The 13,930-nt window shown below is 31.1% G+C and overlaps 1 protein-coding gene across 2 annotated transcripts in view; it reads left to right on the top strand.

Moving 5' to 3' along the window:
* The window catches only part of NEGR1 (neuronal growth regulator 1), a 771,677-nt gene that overhangs the window by 148,878 nt on the left and 608,869 nt on the right, over positions 1-13,930 (top strand). The gene's annotated exons all lie outside the window — the stretch shown is intronic.

Genomic DNA, 13,930 nt, shown 5'->3' with positions numbered 1-13,930 from the left:
CAAGCAATCCAGCCTTTAGCCTCAAACAAAATAGACTAATTGAATTTAAAGATAAGAATTACATAAAACCAAATATAGTTTTGGCTGTAGTGTGGAGAATAGATTGAGTATGGTACAGATTGAATTTTTTGTCTTTGGACATTAGGATGAAAAGTAAGAAAAAATAGAAATAAATAACTTTGAATTTCTCTTATTATGTGTTTATAGCAAAAAAGTCTTATAAAAAACCTCCATTTAAACTATTCCTTGTATGAATGAAGACTATCTTAATTCCATTCCATTTTAAAAACATACTGAGTGACGCTGCCCCCAAATAACCCTGCCCAGAACTTTTTCTGTCCACTAATTATGCTTACAAATTATGCTTACAAAAAGTAGTTGTATTTGTTTACAAATGACGATTTAATTGTTTTTGTTAGTAGGACATTTAATTTAATAGTATGTTAAGCAATTAGATACAAGGGCAAAAAGAAAAAGTATTCATGCTTTTGTAAAACTAAATGGAATGATATGAGAAATAGAAATTCAAGGCTCCTAAAAAGTTCTGTCAAATTAGTTGTAGATGTGATAATAGTAAAAGAGATTGGAGGAGAGGAAAGTTTTACTTTACTACTGTTGTTGTACTGTATTACCAAAAAAGTAGTAGCTTTAAACAACATAAATTTATTATTTTATGTTTCTGGAGGTCAGAAGTTCATAATCAGTCACAATGGGTTAAAATCAAATTGTCAGCAAGGTCATGTTCCTTCAGAAGGCTCAAGGGTAGAATCTACTTGCCTTTTCCAAGTTTTAAAGGTTACCATAATCTATGGCTTATGGTCCTCTTCCATCTTCACCTCTTCCACTTCTGCTTCGATCGTCGCATCTCCTTCTCTGATTCTGAACTTCCTGCCTTCCTCTTATAAGTACCCTTGTGATTATATTGGGCCCAGTCAGATAAATCAAGATTATCTCTCAATCTCAAGATCCTTAATTTAGTCACATCTGTAAAATCACCTTTGCCATGTAAGATAACATTCTTAGGTTCTGGAGATTAGGACATGGATATCTTTGAGGGAGCTGATATTCAGCCTAACATGGAAATAAAAACAAAATGTACAAATATTCTGCAGTCAAATTGTAAATTGTCCCTGGAAGAAACTAAACCCCAAAGATAAAAATAGAAGGAAGGAAGCAAAGAAGAAAAGAAAGGAGAAAGGCAAGAAGAAAGGCAGAGAGAAAGGCAGGAAGGACCCAAACATCAATTCTTGGAGCATTGTCACAGATCTCAGTCATTAGTACTCTACTTAAACATATATATGTTGTAACTTAAAATTAAATTTATCACTTAAAAAAAGATTTCTGGTTTTTAAAATTAACTTACAATTTTATTCTTATAGTACCATTCCTTGTTGACTTACAATCATATGCTGAATCTAGAGAGGGTAAAGTAACTTAAAAAATAGTCCCAAAAGAGTTTTTTTTTTCTTTTCTATTTCATTGCGCTCCTCTCCACACTCCACCTCTCTACCAGAGGGCTAAGTCAGACAAAGATTTTCAAGGGATGGCAGGGAGATTGGGGGTAAGAGGAAGAACATTTCTTTCATGTTGCATACAGAAATGCCACCTTGAAGCAGAATCGAGTTAAGGGAGCAGGTGACTTAACACTGCATCAAGTTTAGAATCTTGATTAATATTTTAAACATGATTTTCTCAGCAAATTGAGATGATGACCCAATGACTGTTTGTTACCTGTGATTTAACAGAAAAGTCATGAAACATGCTGGTTATTTCATTCATGAGGAAAGAGTTTCCCCATTAATAAAGCATAAAGATTTTGTGAAAACAGAACATAAAAGCTATATTTTGATTGCATAGTGAATTGTTTTAACAAAATGACAAAAAAATTTAAAAAAGAGGTGCAAGCAATGGTATGCATTGCACACACACACACACACACACACACACACACAAACAAGAAAGAATGAAAGGGTGGTTGCTTATGTACCTTTTCCCCCTATCAATTCACTTTGTTTTGATTGAAAGCAATTACCATTCAGCAGACATACCAAATTTTCTTTTAAAAATATTTTATATAGTGGGTCTGCTGCTGAAGTGGCTTGCCTCTTAAATATTTCTAGTATTTATTGAGATGTGGATTCATTTGAATTTATGTATTATTGCTTCACCAATAAAATGAGTAATAATTAGGTAAAATTACTATGTAAGTAAATATAAATATATTCATAATATTAAAATATAGATGTAAAAATATATGCATGCATATATATTAGTATGTAATATTTTACTACTTTATTGAATAATAAGATGTGACACTTTAGTTTGCCTTGGTAAAGATTCAGCTAGCAAAAATCTCACACTAAAAGCTTTTCAGTTATAGCCTCATTAGCAGAAAGTTATATAGCTGCCATGTTCACAGACCTAGGCTGTTTTTAGTATCTTCCAAATATGAGTAGTTCATGGAACTTAAATGCTATTTTCTTCTATTTTATAGGTGTCAGGTTACTGTTATAGCATAAGATATTGCCTATAGCTGAGTTTCTTATAAAATAGCAAGAATGCAATATTTATGCAAATTGACACTTTTTTCAATTTAGCATTTTAATTTTGAAGGTCACACTCATAAAGACTGTGGAGGATTCTTACTGCACAGCTTCTGAATTTTTTAGAGTGTAATTGAATTGTCTGGACAAAGGTGGGGAGAGATTGAAATACCAGCTATGTCATTTAATTCATCATATTACTTACACAAAATTTTTTCATCAAACTAATAAAATTTTTGGTAAGTATTCTTCTTTCCTGAATTAGCTATATAGTTTTTGTAAGGCACACTTCTGAGAATTGTTGAGTAACCCAAGTGTGTCTTTAGTTTCCTTTAGAGTAACTCATTTCTGCTGATCGTTGTCCCGTTGTGATCAAATGGGGCTTATCAGAGTTGCAGAGTCAGCATGGCATTTTAGGTGTGACTCTTAGGAATAGGTAAGAGATGGAGAAATGGATGGATGGTTGGATCGATGGCTATTGAAACATATGTAAAGATCTAACCTATATTTATGATAGCAATATAATATTGTTAATCATCAATGAATCAATTAACACAAAAACAGAATGAAAACCGACTGTAAAAATTATAGTCATTTCTAATTTCCAGCTAGTATTTAGTTTAATGGAACCCCATATTAAGAGTACCTTCAATCTCTACTTCCTATGACTATTTACTTACTACTGCCAGTTCTTTGCCATGTTTGAAGTGAGCATTTTGCTTTTTCTGGAACAATCTGAAACAAAGTTTTCGATTATATTGCTTATCATTCTGGATTAAATATATCTCTTTCTCTTTAAGATTTCGTTGTAATCTATATTTTTCTTATTAGTTCTTGAACATGAAAAATATTCCTCAAACCCGTCCTGGAATCTTGGTGAATTCAGTCTACTTAAATTTATTTTTTTTAGTTCCAATTTTCACCTTGAAGTAGAAATAGGAGATTACTAATTTGGATTTTTAAAGTACCAAATTTAGTTTGATACAGTTATTACATTTAAAATTCGCCATTTAACAATTATTGTTAAAGTGTTTCTTTGTTTTCTTCATGTTTAGTATTTTATGATACATGTTGAGAGATCTTTGCAGCCAGATAATTGTTTTCCTGCTGGAGAATTCTTCAGTTTATGTTTATTGTACAACCAGTTTTCATTTTGATGAATCTTAAATTTTTATTTTGTTTATTGTTGTTTTTGTTGAAACTTAGCTACAAAGATGCCTTCTACTGATTTTCATTCTTTAGAATGTTTTATGGGAGAGGAGAAAGGCGGAGTCAAGTGCCTAAGTTGTACTTAAGCATTATAATGGAATGAATTGTGTCCAACACAGATTCATATGTTAAAGCCCTGATCCCCTACTGTCATCATATTTGGAGTTGGGACCTTTGGGAGGCAATGGATTGAATAAGGGCATGAGAGTGGGGCTCTGGTCTAATGATATCAGTGTCCTTATAAAAGAGAGAGAGACGCTGGAGCTCTCTCCACAGGCATACAGAGAAAAGGCCATGTGAGGACACAGAGAGTAAGTGGCCATCTGCAAGCCAGGAAGAGCCTTTACCAGAAACAGAATTTGCTGGCACTTTGATCATGAACTTCTAGCCTCTAGAACTGTGAGAAAAATGAATTTTGTTGTTTGAGTCTGTAGTATTTTGTTATAACTCAGACAGTCTAATAAAAGCATACATTATGATTATAAGTGCAAAAACTTGATATTTAAGTCTTAGCCCATTTTGTCTTCTATAGATGAAGTTCCATATCATATGAAACACACATCAAGTATTTCTAAATAATAAACAGATAATTTAGAACTGTTTATATGTGTGTATGATGGAAGCCAGGCCATACTACTTCCACAACTTGAACATATCAATAAATTGCATTTACAATTAATTGGTTACAGTAAGTCAAGTTTAACAATATACTAAAGTGACCCAGTTCTAGAAAGGTACCAAAATGTTGAACCCTGCAATATATTTAATATATACATGGCTCACAAGATCTTGTGCTGGTGTTTTATATGAGTGAAGATATAATGAGTTAATGGTTTGTGGTGATTTTAATTATATAAAAGGAAGAAGTACTGAAATCAGATAAAATCAATCTTAAGTGAATAAAAGAACATCCATGTATGTTTTTTTGCAGGGACTAGTATAACAAATGTATGTTATATTTCTAAAACTTTCCTTGTCAATGTTTTAAAATTAAGTATTGATTTGGTTTCAAGTTATACTCTTGGGCTTTTGGTGATTACTATAGCTCCACATTTCTCTTTTTATTTTTTTCAGAAATAGAGAATCAATCAGAAATAACATATAACTGTATTTTAAAAAGTTATTTTAGCCCTTAGAAGAAAATCAAATTATTTTATTTTTGGCATCGTAGTATTTAAATTTCAGTCATCTACATTGGCAATGCCAAGAACACTATTCATGCTGTCTTTATACTTTAGTGATCATTCAGTATTAAATATAAGAACATTTGCCGTTTAATAAGATTTAATTCTATAGAGTGTTATACCTATAGAAAGATGTTTAATTTTTAAATTTAAAATTATATCAATTATATCAACTAAAGGTATTTAATGATCTCTTGGTAGAAGACAAAAATAAATTTGCATGTATCATATTTAAAAATGACATCTAAGTTTTAGTTTTCTGTAAAACAGTTTAGATGCTAACTGCATCAGCAAGAATTAATTTGTTGAGAAAATCAAAGTTATAATGTATATGAATGGCCAAAGCATTGTGCAGAATAAGCAATATATTAGATCTGTGAGGAGAGAGTTTTCCACAAAGTTTACTTACCAGAACCAGTGTGAGTGGTAAGTTATTTAATGTGTACTATTAAAGAAGAAAATTCATGAGTGTAAAGAGTTTTATTTTATATTTTTATATCATCCATTTACAGATATATGAATTCAATTTCTTAAAACAATTTCCCTTTTTCCATTTTTCATTTAAGAAGAAAAAAATCATAATCTCAAAAATTTTACATTTCCTAAGTTGTGAAAAGGACATGTTCTTTTCAGTGTTTCACTACATTTAAGAAATGAAATACACTAAAATACAATGAATTTATGCTAAGTAAGAAAAAACAACTATTATTTGAAATAAAATAATCTTCAATCTTATGAATAACTGAGGAATTAAAACATCTGTCAGAGTAAGAAATGATAAGGACCATAAAAATACTATGAAAATGTATTATTCAGAATAATCCTAAATTTCTTAATGTTATTCTATGAAACTTTAAAACATAAAATTTAAAATAAAATTAGATACCCTAATAATTATGAATTTTCTAATCCAAAGTAAATTCTAATACAATAATATATTACATAAATAAAGATACCATTACTAAAATCAATTATAAGACTTGAAAGAATTGAAAACAAATATAAGATCTGAAATTCCAATCTTGGATTACTGCTAATTTCAAAATGAGATCCTTTAGAAAGTTTAAGCAGTCAGAAGTTTCTCATTTTGCTTAGGTTTTTTTTTTTTTTTAATCGTTATTATTTGGCTTTATTGTGTGCTCTTAAGAAAAAAGGCTACTTCACACACAGAAGCTGAACTTTAACACAGATGTAAAATTTTGACAAAAATTTATAATGCTAAAAACAGGTTATATGCTAAGTTTGGAGAGGAAAAAGAACTGAGTTTTCTTGTGGCTTGACTTTTTTTTGTTATAACGAGCCATAATTAGGATAAAATTTCTGATAGACCCCTTTTTACCTGCAGTTACTTGTTGCTAATAGATATTACTTATTGTAATTTTTCTAAAAATTACTAAAAAAATTGTGGATTAAGCAAAAGTGATTAAATTTAGTTTAATAGTGGAGAACATTACTTTCATAGACTCTCAGGACGTACTCCAAATAGAAAATCAGAAAGAATATTTAGAGGCTTTAGTGTCCGGGCTGAGTGATTTTAAGGTAGGTTTTGCAAAATGAATAATTAGTTAAGATTGGGCAGAATTGTGACATTAATAGTTTAAGATTGGTAGGCACAGAATGGTAAGGGTCTTGAAGTAATTCTTGATGAGCAATCTGTTTTATTGCAAAGGAATAAGTAGTTATGGAACCAGCCTCTACAATGTTTTAAACTGGCCCCCGTATTTAGCAGAAGGACAGAAAAGTAGGCCTAGCCTCTGTATTGTTTTACATAGAGCCAGGAGAGTATGGCTAGTTTTAGAAGTGTTTTCCACCAGCACAGGAAATTATGTTGTTTCAGTTCTTCATCCCTCTTTTTGGTTATTCTTCAGCCTAAACTGGCCAATGATAAACCATTATTGTCCAGGGATATGATCAATCCAGGTCTACCTAGTTGTTTGATTTGTCATGGTCATAGATAGATTTTCTGAGGGTGAATGCTCTACATTCTTATTCTTTGAATAATCAAAAGATTGATTATTCAATCATTTTACAGGACACTTGCTGTGCAGCAGCACTTAAAACTCTGGAGGTCACATTTGATCCTACAACATAGACAAATACCAAAAGAAGGATGAGAATCAAAGTTTTTAAGCCAAGAGCCAGAATTTGCCCCAAATTGAACCAAGAGAACAGATCACACTTCCAACTCAAAGAACAAACAGGGATAGATATGGAGGTATTAGCAAAATTAGTTACATTTTTTTTCCTTAAAATTATTTTCATGGTCACCTAAAGATCTCAGACATCTCTAAGCATGTGAGTATGGCATACCTCCCCTAAGAATAAATCAACTCATGAGGCCAATGTTATATGTAAAGCAACATCAATTAATGGATTTCTCAGACAAAGCATTCTCTGGACTTAGTGATATTGTCTATTCTCTGAACCAAAGCTTTTAAGATTTTTCTCACTCCTTAGTCCTTTTTTAAAACATGAAATGGGAAAGTTTGGGAGCAGAAGAAACAGTCCAAAATTCTCCTTCACTGGTTAAACTTTCTAAACTCAAACAGGGGCCCAGTTTCCCCTTTTTTTCTATTAAAGCATTTAAGATCTCTTTATCTGAAAAGGGAAACTGGTGGGTTAAACTGGACTCTGGAAGCATCAGAGGCCTATGTCATAGAGGAAAATAATAAGGCAGGGCAGAGAAAGCCTGATGGTCTTTCCTTCACAATCAACATTATCAAATAATCTGGATAGTTTGTTAATAATAAATACTTACACTTAGTGTGTCAGACATATAGCTGTTTTTCTTATGTTTCACAATTCTCACACCACCACCAAGAGAAAGATATTGTAATAATCCCCACTTTACCGAGACAGACTGAGATTAAAAAACTTCCAAATATCTGTTAGCTAGTAGATGATGGTGGTAGTGGTAGTGAGTTTCAAATCTAATCTTAAGAGTTTTTACTTTTAACCATTATCAAATACCACCTCTCAGGTAATGAATGTGTTAACTCAATTTAGGAATCTTTCACAATGTATCTGTATATTAAATTATCACATTGTACACTTTAAATTTATTACAATTTTGCAGTTATACTTCAATAAAGTTAGAAAATTAAATTAAATTAAAAAAATACCACCACTCAAAAGTAAGTAGTACTTTAGGAGAAAAGAAAAATTAAAACTAAACAACCTATGCAAGACTTTATAAAATTTTATTTTGCCTTAAAATTATATTTATATTAAAAATCTTAAAATATTTACCTAGTATTATGGACTTTTTCAAGATGTTTAAAATAAAATCTGAATTTTACTTTTACACACAAATGTATTTTTCTAAATGAGTTAAAATGTAAAAACATCAGGAAGTGTAATTAATAAGTAATTTAGTGACCATGTTTACAAGTTTCTGCTCTATATAAATACATATTTTAATATGAGATTTTATATTAGGTTACATTTATTTTGATTTAATTTAATGTGAAAATAAAGCTGGACAAAACTTGAAAGCTAACTATTAAATGAGTCAACTCAAATTTCACTGAATTTTCTAATTAATTCAATTAGCTATTCATATACCTAGATTCTATATTGAGGATTTTTATATAGTGAAGTGACATAAAGTAATTCTTTGCTTTATTATCTTATTTGCTCAAATTTCCATTTACCCAAGGTCTGGGGTCTCCATAAACCAAAGCATGGAATAAATGAAACATTTGACTTTTTAAGAACATTTAAAATGAAATGAAGTTCAAGTTCACCTTGAAACATCAAACATCATTTCTAATTATTTGGTGTTTTTTCAACCTTAATTGGAAAATTGATCATATAAGACTTGTATTTGAAGTGTAAAGAAATGTGATCCACAGAGAAAAGAAAAGTACTATAAACTAGACTTAAGGCCTTGTGAAAGTATTAGCAAGATGTTTAGTCATACATAAAGAACAATATACTTTGAATCAGAGCTTAAAGAAAAAAATTCTAATCCATTATTTTGGTTATTAAAAGCAAATGTGAGAGTGAGGGAAACAGAGATAATAGGTGGAAGTGATAATTGAAAATACTTTCATGGCTAACTTAGAAAGAAAGGAGAACAGTTCTATTTTTATTACAAATAAACCCCAATAGTCATTTAAACTTGAGATTGGCTTGGGTCGAAGCTTGCTATCAAAATGGCAGCAGTTCTGGAGTTTGTGGATTCTACAATTTTATAATGTATTAAATACTTATAAGAAAGATTTGAGTAATAATTATATTTAAAAATCTAATTTCTTTTCAAATTCTAAGTAACAACAACAACAAAAAAAAACAATGGAAGACACTGCAAAGGAGAAATCCTGACTTTGAGAAATGTAGCCAGTGAGCTAAAGTTGGCATTCAGAAAAGAACACAACTTGATCTAAACAGGAATTTTTATTACAAGGAGTAAGAAGGCGGCTGGGGATTCATTAATTAATATAAAGCATTCAAGGAAAATTTACCACGCTAATCAATTAACAGAAGTGTTCCTAAATCTTCACTTGATTCCTATAGTAAGAGATTTACACTCTTACAAGTAGTATAATTTTACCTGAACAAATACCAAACAGGAAATCCTTGATATGATATGGAAAATATGACTGTATACTCTCTCAGACAGCAGATAAAAGATTTTTGTTTAAATTTTCACATTTGAGTACAAAATAAACATATGAATTATTACTGAGCTATTTGAAACATAGTATTTTAACCCAAAGTCACCATTAATCTATGTATATATCTTAAAATATAAATTTTAATGGAGATTTATATAAATAATATAAATAGGCAAGCTTAAAAAATTAGACGTGTTATTGCATTTAATCTTCACATTTAGATAATGCAATTTCATTATTTTAAAACTGTACATTTTAGCATTCAGGCACCTCCACAGAATAATTTCTTTTGCATATCAAGGTAGTTGGGAGAATGCTGGAATTTGCTATATGTAAAAAAATCACGAGGTGAAGTTTCGATATTCATATATAACCATTCATTCATTCATTCATTCATTCATTCAACTCATTTTGGGAGTTGTGCTGCATTAGCTATTTACCTTTGTGAATTATGATATTTTTAAGGCAAATAAATCCAACACTTTGCTTGTTTTTATCAATTTAGTCATATTACTTTGAGTCCACTATATGTGATTCTAAACACTTATATTTCTTGCCAACATTGATACCTTTTCTAACATTAATTTTCTTTAAATGGTACCTTTCAAAATATCAAAAGCTCAGGAAAAACAGAATTAAAACTAATGAATCAACAAGATAGCAATTAATAAATGTTTATTGTGTATATACCGAAAAAAAGTTTGCAAACTAAGAGCAATCAAACCAAGACATGGAATGAGGCTCAGGAGTATATTATTATAAAGCAGCTTATATAGGGAGAAAGCAGTGACTGACTGTTTATTCTTCATAATGATTGGTTATAAATATTAGAATTTTCAGTGGTTACTGCATATCAACCTTGGAAAACAGTTCAAGTTTTGTTTATGATTTCCAGAAGCATGACCAAGAAATGACCTAGCTCAAGCTAGTCTTGCAAAATAAGCTAACTTAAGCTTTGTATGTATGACTAAACTGGTTTTGTCCACTCGAGGAATTTTCAAGGCTTGTCTCTGTTTTTTGATTTTAACAAAAGTTGCTATGGATGAGATAGTAATTCCTATGGAGACATTACTGTTTAATAACTGGGTTCTATAGTTTGTTTGCTTTCATTAATTTTTAAACATTTAGGGATAGTCAGAAGAAAAATAAACATTCCAAATCCTTTTTGAAAGAAGGCCATTGTGGTTTTTAAAAATGTAAAAGTATAGAGAACATTAACTTGAATAAAGTGAATCTGAACAGTTGTTGAGTCATTTATAGAGTTTTGTGGTAAAAAGTAGGGGAAAAAACCTAGGTGAGAAATATAGAATTCTGAGTATTAGGAAAGAACATTCCTGGAGTTATATAGTACAATCACTTGAACTCACTAGTGGATAAGTGTTATAAGCGTGTAAAGGCTAAGGGAAAACTTTCTTCGGTTTTGATAGGACAGGAATAAAATATAGGAAAGGGAAGCACAGATAGCCATTCAAGAAATAGATCCTAAACTAAGTAGATGATTATGTACATGGAGTGAGTGCTAGGCACTTAACTAAAACCTGATGATTAAATGCTTATAGTATAGATATTTTGGAAGAAGTGTGAATATCCAGCTAGGAGGAAACAGTTTGTTAGGAAGGCGTCTTGTTTCCTATACAATTCTGCTGAGTTTTCTGTCAGACAGAATAGCTCCAATATTGAGTCCCAATACTAAATACATATATTTATTTGTCTTTCTAAGAAACCTTGGGTTATTAAAAATTACTTCCAGAAGTAATTGTTTTAATGGGGAAAATGGCATTAGAAAACAGCCAATAACTTTCAGACTTTCAATGGCAAACTATTTTCTGGAGGAATTTTAGAAATAAAGGTGTTCTGTAGCTAAAATGTAGAGCCAGACAATTTAATTACCACAGAGAAAATACAGCCTTTGATTAGATTTAGCTTTTGCTCAAGTGTAATGGCTTTTCTTTTCTTCTCACGACTATGGCAGCGTTATATCAGCTCCTCTTTTCTTAAAATTCATGTCACCGATAAACAAACAACAAACCACCCAGACAAAATAACTGTGATGCCAGCCTAATAAATTCTGTCTCAGGCTTTCAGTTGTTGTAGATGAGGGTCACAACATACTTTCATAATGAAAATTGAGCTTCATAATTAATCAGTCCAGTTACTGCCAATTCACATTATGAAAACATAAGTGTGTGTAAAGCATCTGTGCTCATTAAATGTTTCATTGAGAGAGAAAGAGCAGGAACCTCATTTGTGACTCAGCTCAGGGCCTTTGCACAAGTTGTTCCCTGTGTCTGGCATGCTGTTTCCCATTCTTTCCCGAGATGTACCTATTAAATTCTAAAATCTTAGACTTTGTCTTCACAGTCACCCATAAAAGAGTTCTCTCTTGCTATTTTCTTCTGTAACATAACTGTCTGATATTTTCCTTCATAATCATTTACATAATTTGTAATACTAAATTTGTGAGCTTATGTTTTAAGTCAGTTTTCCCTATTTTTAAGCACTAGCAGAGTATAAGACTGAAGCATCATACTATTTTAAATTATATGAAACCATGTCTGATCTTTTATTTAAGTGAGAAGTGACACTAATATTTATTAAAAAGTAGGAAAATGGAAAGAAAGAAGTCATAAGTTTTATATCTGGATGCCTCGTTACTTGTTACTGACTTTTAAGCAACAAAATTCTGCAAAATTCGTTATATTGTTAAACTTATTATGTCGTTCAAAATTTATTATATTGTTCATCTTGAAAAAAGATAAATGAATCGCTTCTGTGATTTTCTTTCTATTTTGAAGCTAAGTGTTCATCTTCCCAGAAACACTAGAACCTGTGTTGGTTGAACAACAGCATGCTAATTATCTAACCGTTTCTATTCTAAGAAGCTCATTAAGAAACCAGAACATTAAGTTGAGAATATTTACTGAAAAGATTTATAAATTTGATCTAACCAAGCTGTGGTTTTACCAAAATGCTGATTTATAAGTAATGGTCTAAATAAGCTTCACTGTTTTACAAGCATCTTTCTAGGTAGAAAAGCACATTACCAATATAAAGGAGTGTTGGAATGTTCTCATATCTCATTAGGTTTTGATATGTAAATATAGCTTGCATTTAAAATAAATCCCTGACATCATGAAAATATAATGGTCACAAGATAATCTTGCCTTTACACAATTGTAAACTACTGATAAGTGTTAATATGACTTGCAAATATTTTCTTTTATAAACCTAGGAAAAGTCAAATTAAAAAGTTTACTAAGAGAAAGTATATAATGTGAAATAGTTACACTCATATCCCTAAAATATTTTACTATTGCTTTAACATTTGAGTCTCTAATTTTTAAGGAACTTTTGTTGTAGGTGTAAGGCTTTCTAAATATCTAAAATAAAATTAAGGACTCACCAGTAATGATAAGAATTTGAGGAAACTGTACACTGAATCCAGCAAAGAAAAAGAACTCATCATTAATGTGTTCATTATGGATTGGACTTGAGGAAATAACATAATTGCATTTCACTTGATAATTATGTTTTCTGTATTAAATAAAACTTTGCTAGATAAATTGAAATTATATGGCAGCATAGTTTTTTAGATATATTTCTTCTAGAAAAAAAATTATATGTAATAAATAGATAATATCTGGTTTAGCCAGAAATCTTCAAATGCATTTCCTTCTCACAATGTGTTGTTAATAAGAAGTAGAGCACATTGAGTCAGAAAGACTTTTTACCTGTTGGTATAGAGAAAACATGGACCAGACAGAAATTTGTTGAAATTTGCCAAGAATCCTAACAGTCCTGTTTCATGCCTCACTATTTGAGGATGCCCTTCACCCTGCTGTGGAGGGTCTTTCAGGCTAGTTGCTACTTTCCGGTCTTTTTCCTGACATTTGCATACATATTACTTATAACATAGAGCCTTTCTCCCTCCACCATGCACTTGGACTGATTCAGAGTTTATCTTCTTCTTCATTGTGGTTAAGGACTGAATGCATCCTCCCATAATTTGTATTTTGAAGTCCTAATCACCAGTAGGTCTGTATTTGGAGATGGGGCCCATAAGGAGCTAATTAAGGTTAAATGAGGCAGAGACCTGATCTCATAGGATTAGTGTCCTTATAAGAAGACAACAGAGGGCTTATTCTTATCTGTGGCACATAAAAAGTCCTGGGAACTCACAGTAAGATGGCAGTTGCCTATAAGCCAAGAGAAAAGACTTCAAAATGAAACACCTTGTCGGCACCATGATCTTACAATTCCCCAGCCTCTAGAACTGTGAGAAAATAAATTCCCGTTTAGGCCTACCAGTCTATGGTATTTTTCTATGGCAGCCTCAGCTGACTAATATAACTGGTTTGGTTATTCTTTAGGGCTA

Source organism: Pteropus medius, unplaced genomic scaffold (assembly GCF_902729225.1).
Source record: "Pteropus medius unplaced genomic scaffold, Ma_sr-lr_union100, whole genome shotgun sequence".
Classification (NCBI taxonomy): Eukaryota; Metazoa; Chordata; class Mammalia; order Chiroptera; family Pteropodidae; genus Pteropus; species Pteropus medius.
Note: the sequence above shows the minus strand (reverse complement) of the source record. Positions and strands in the feature narration are given on the sequence as shown.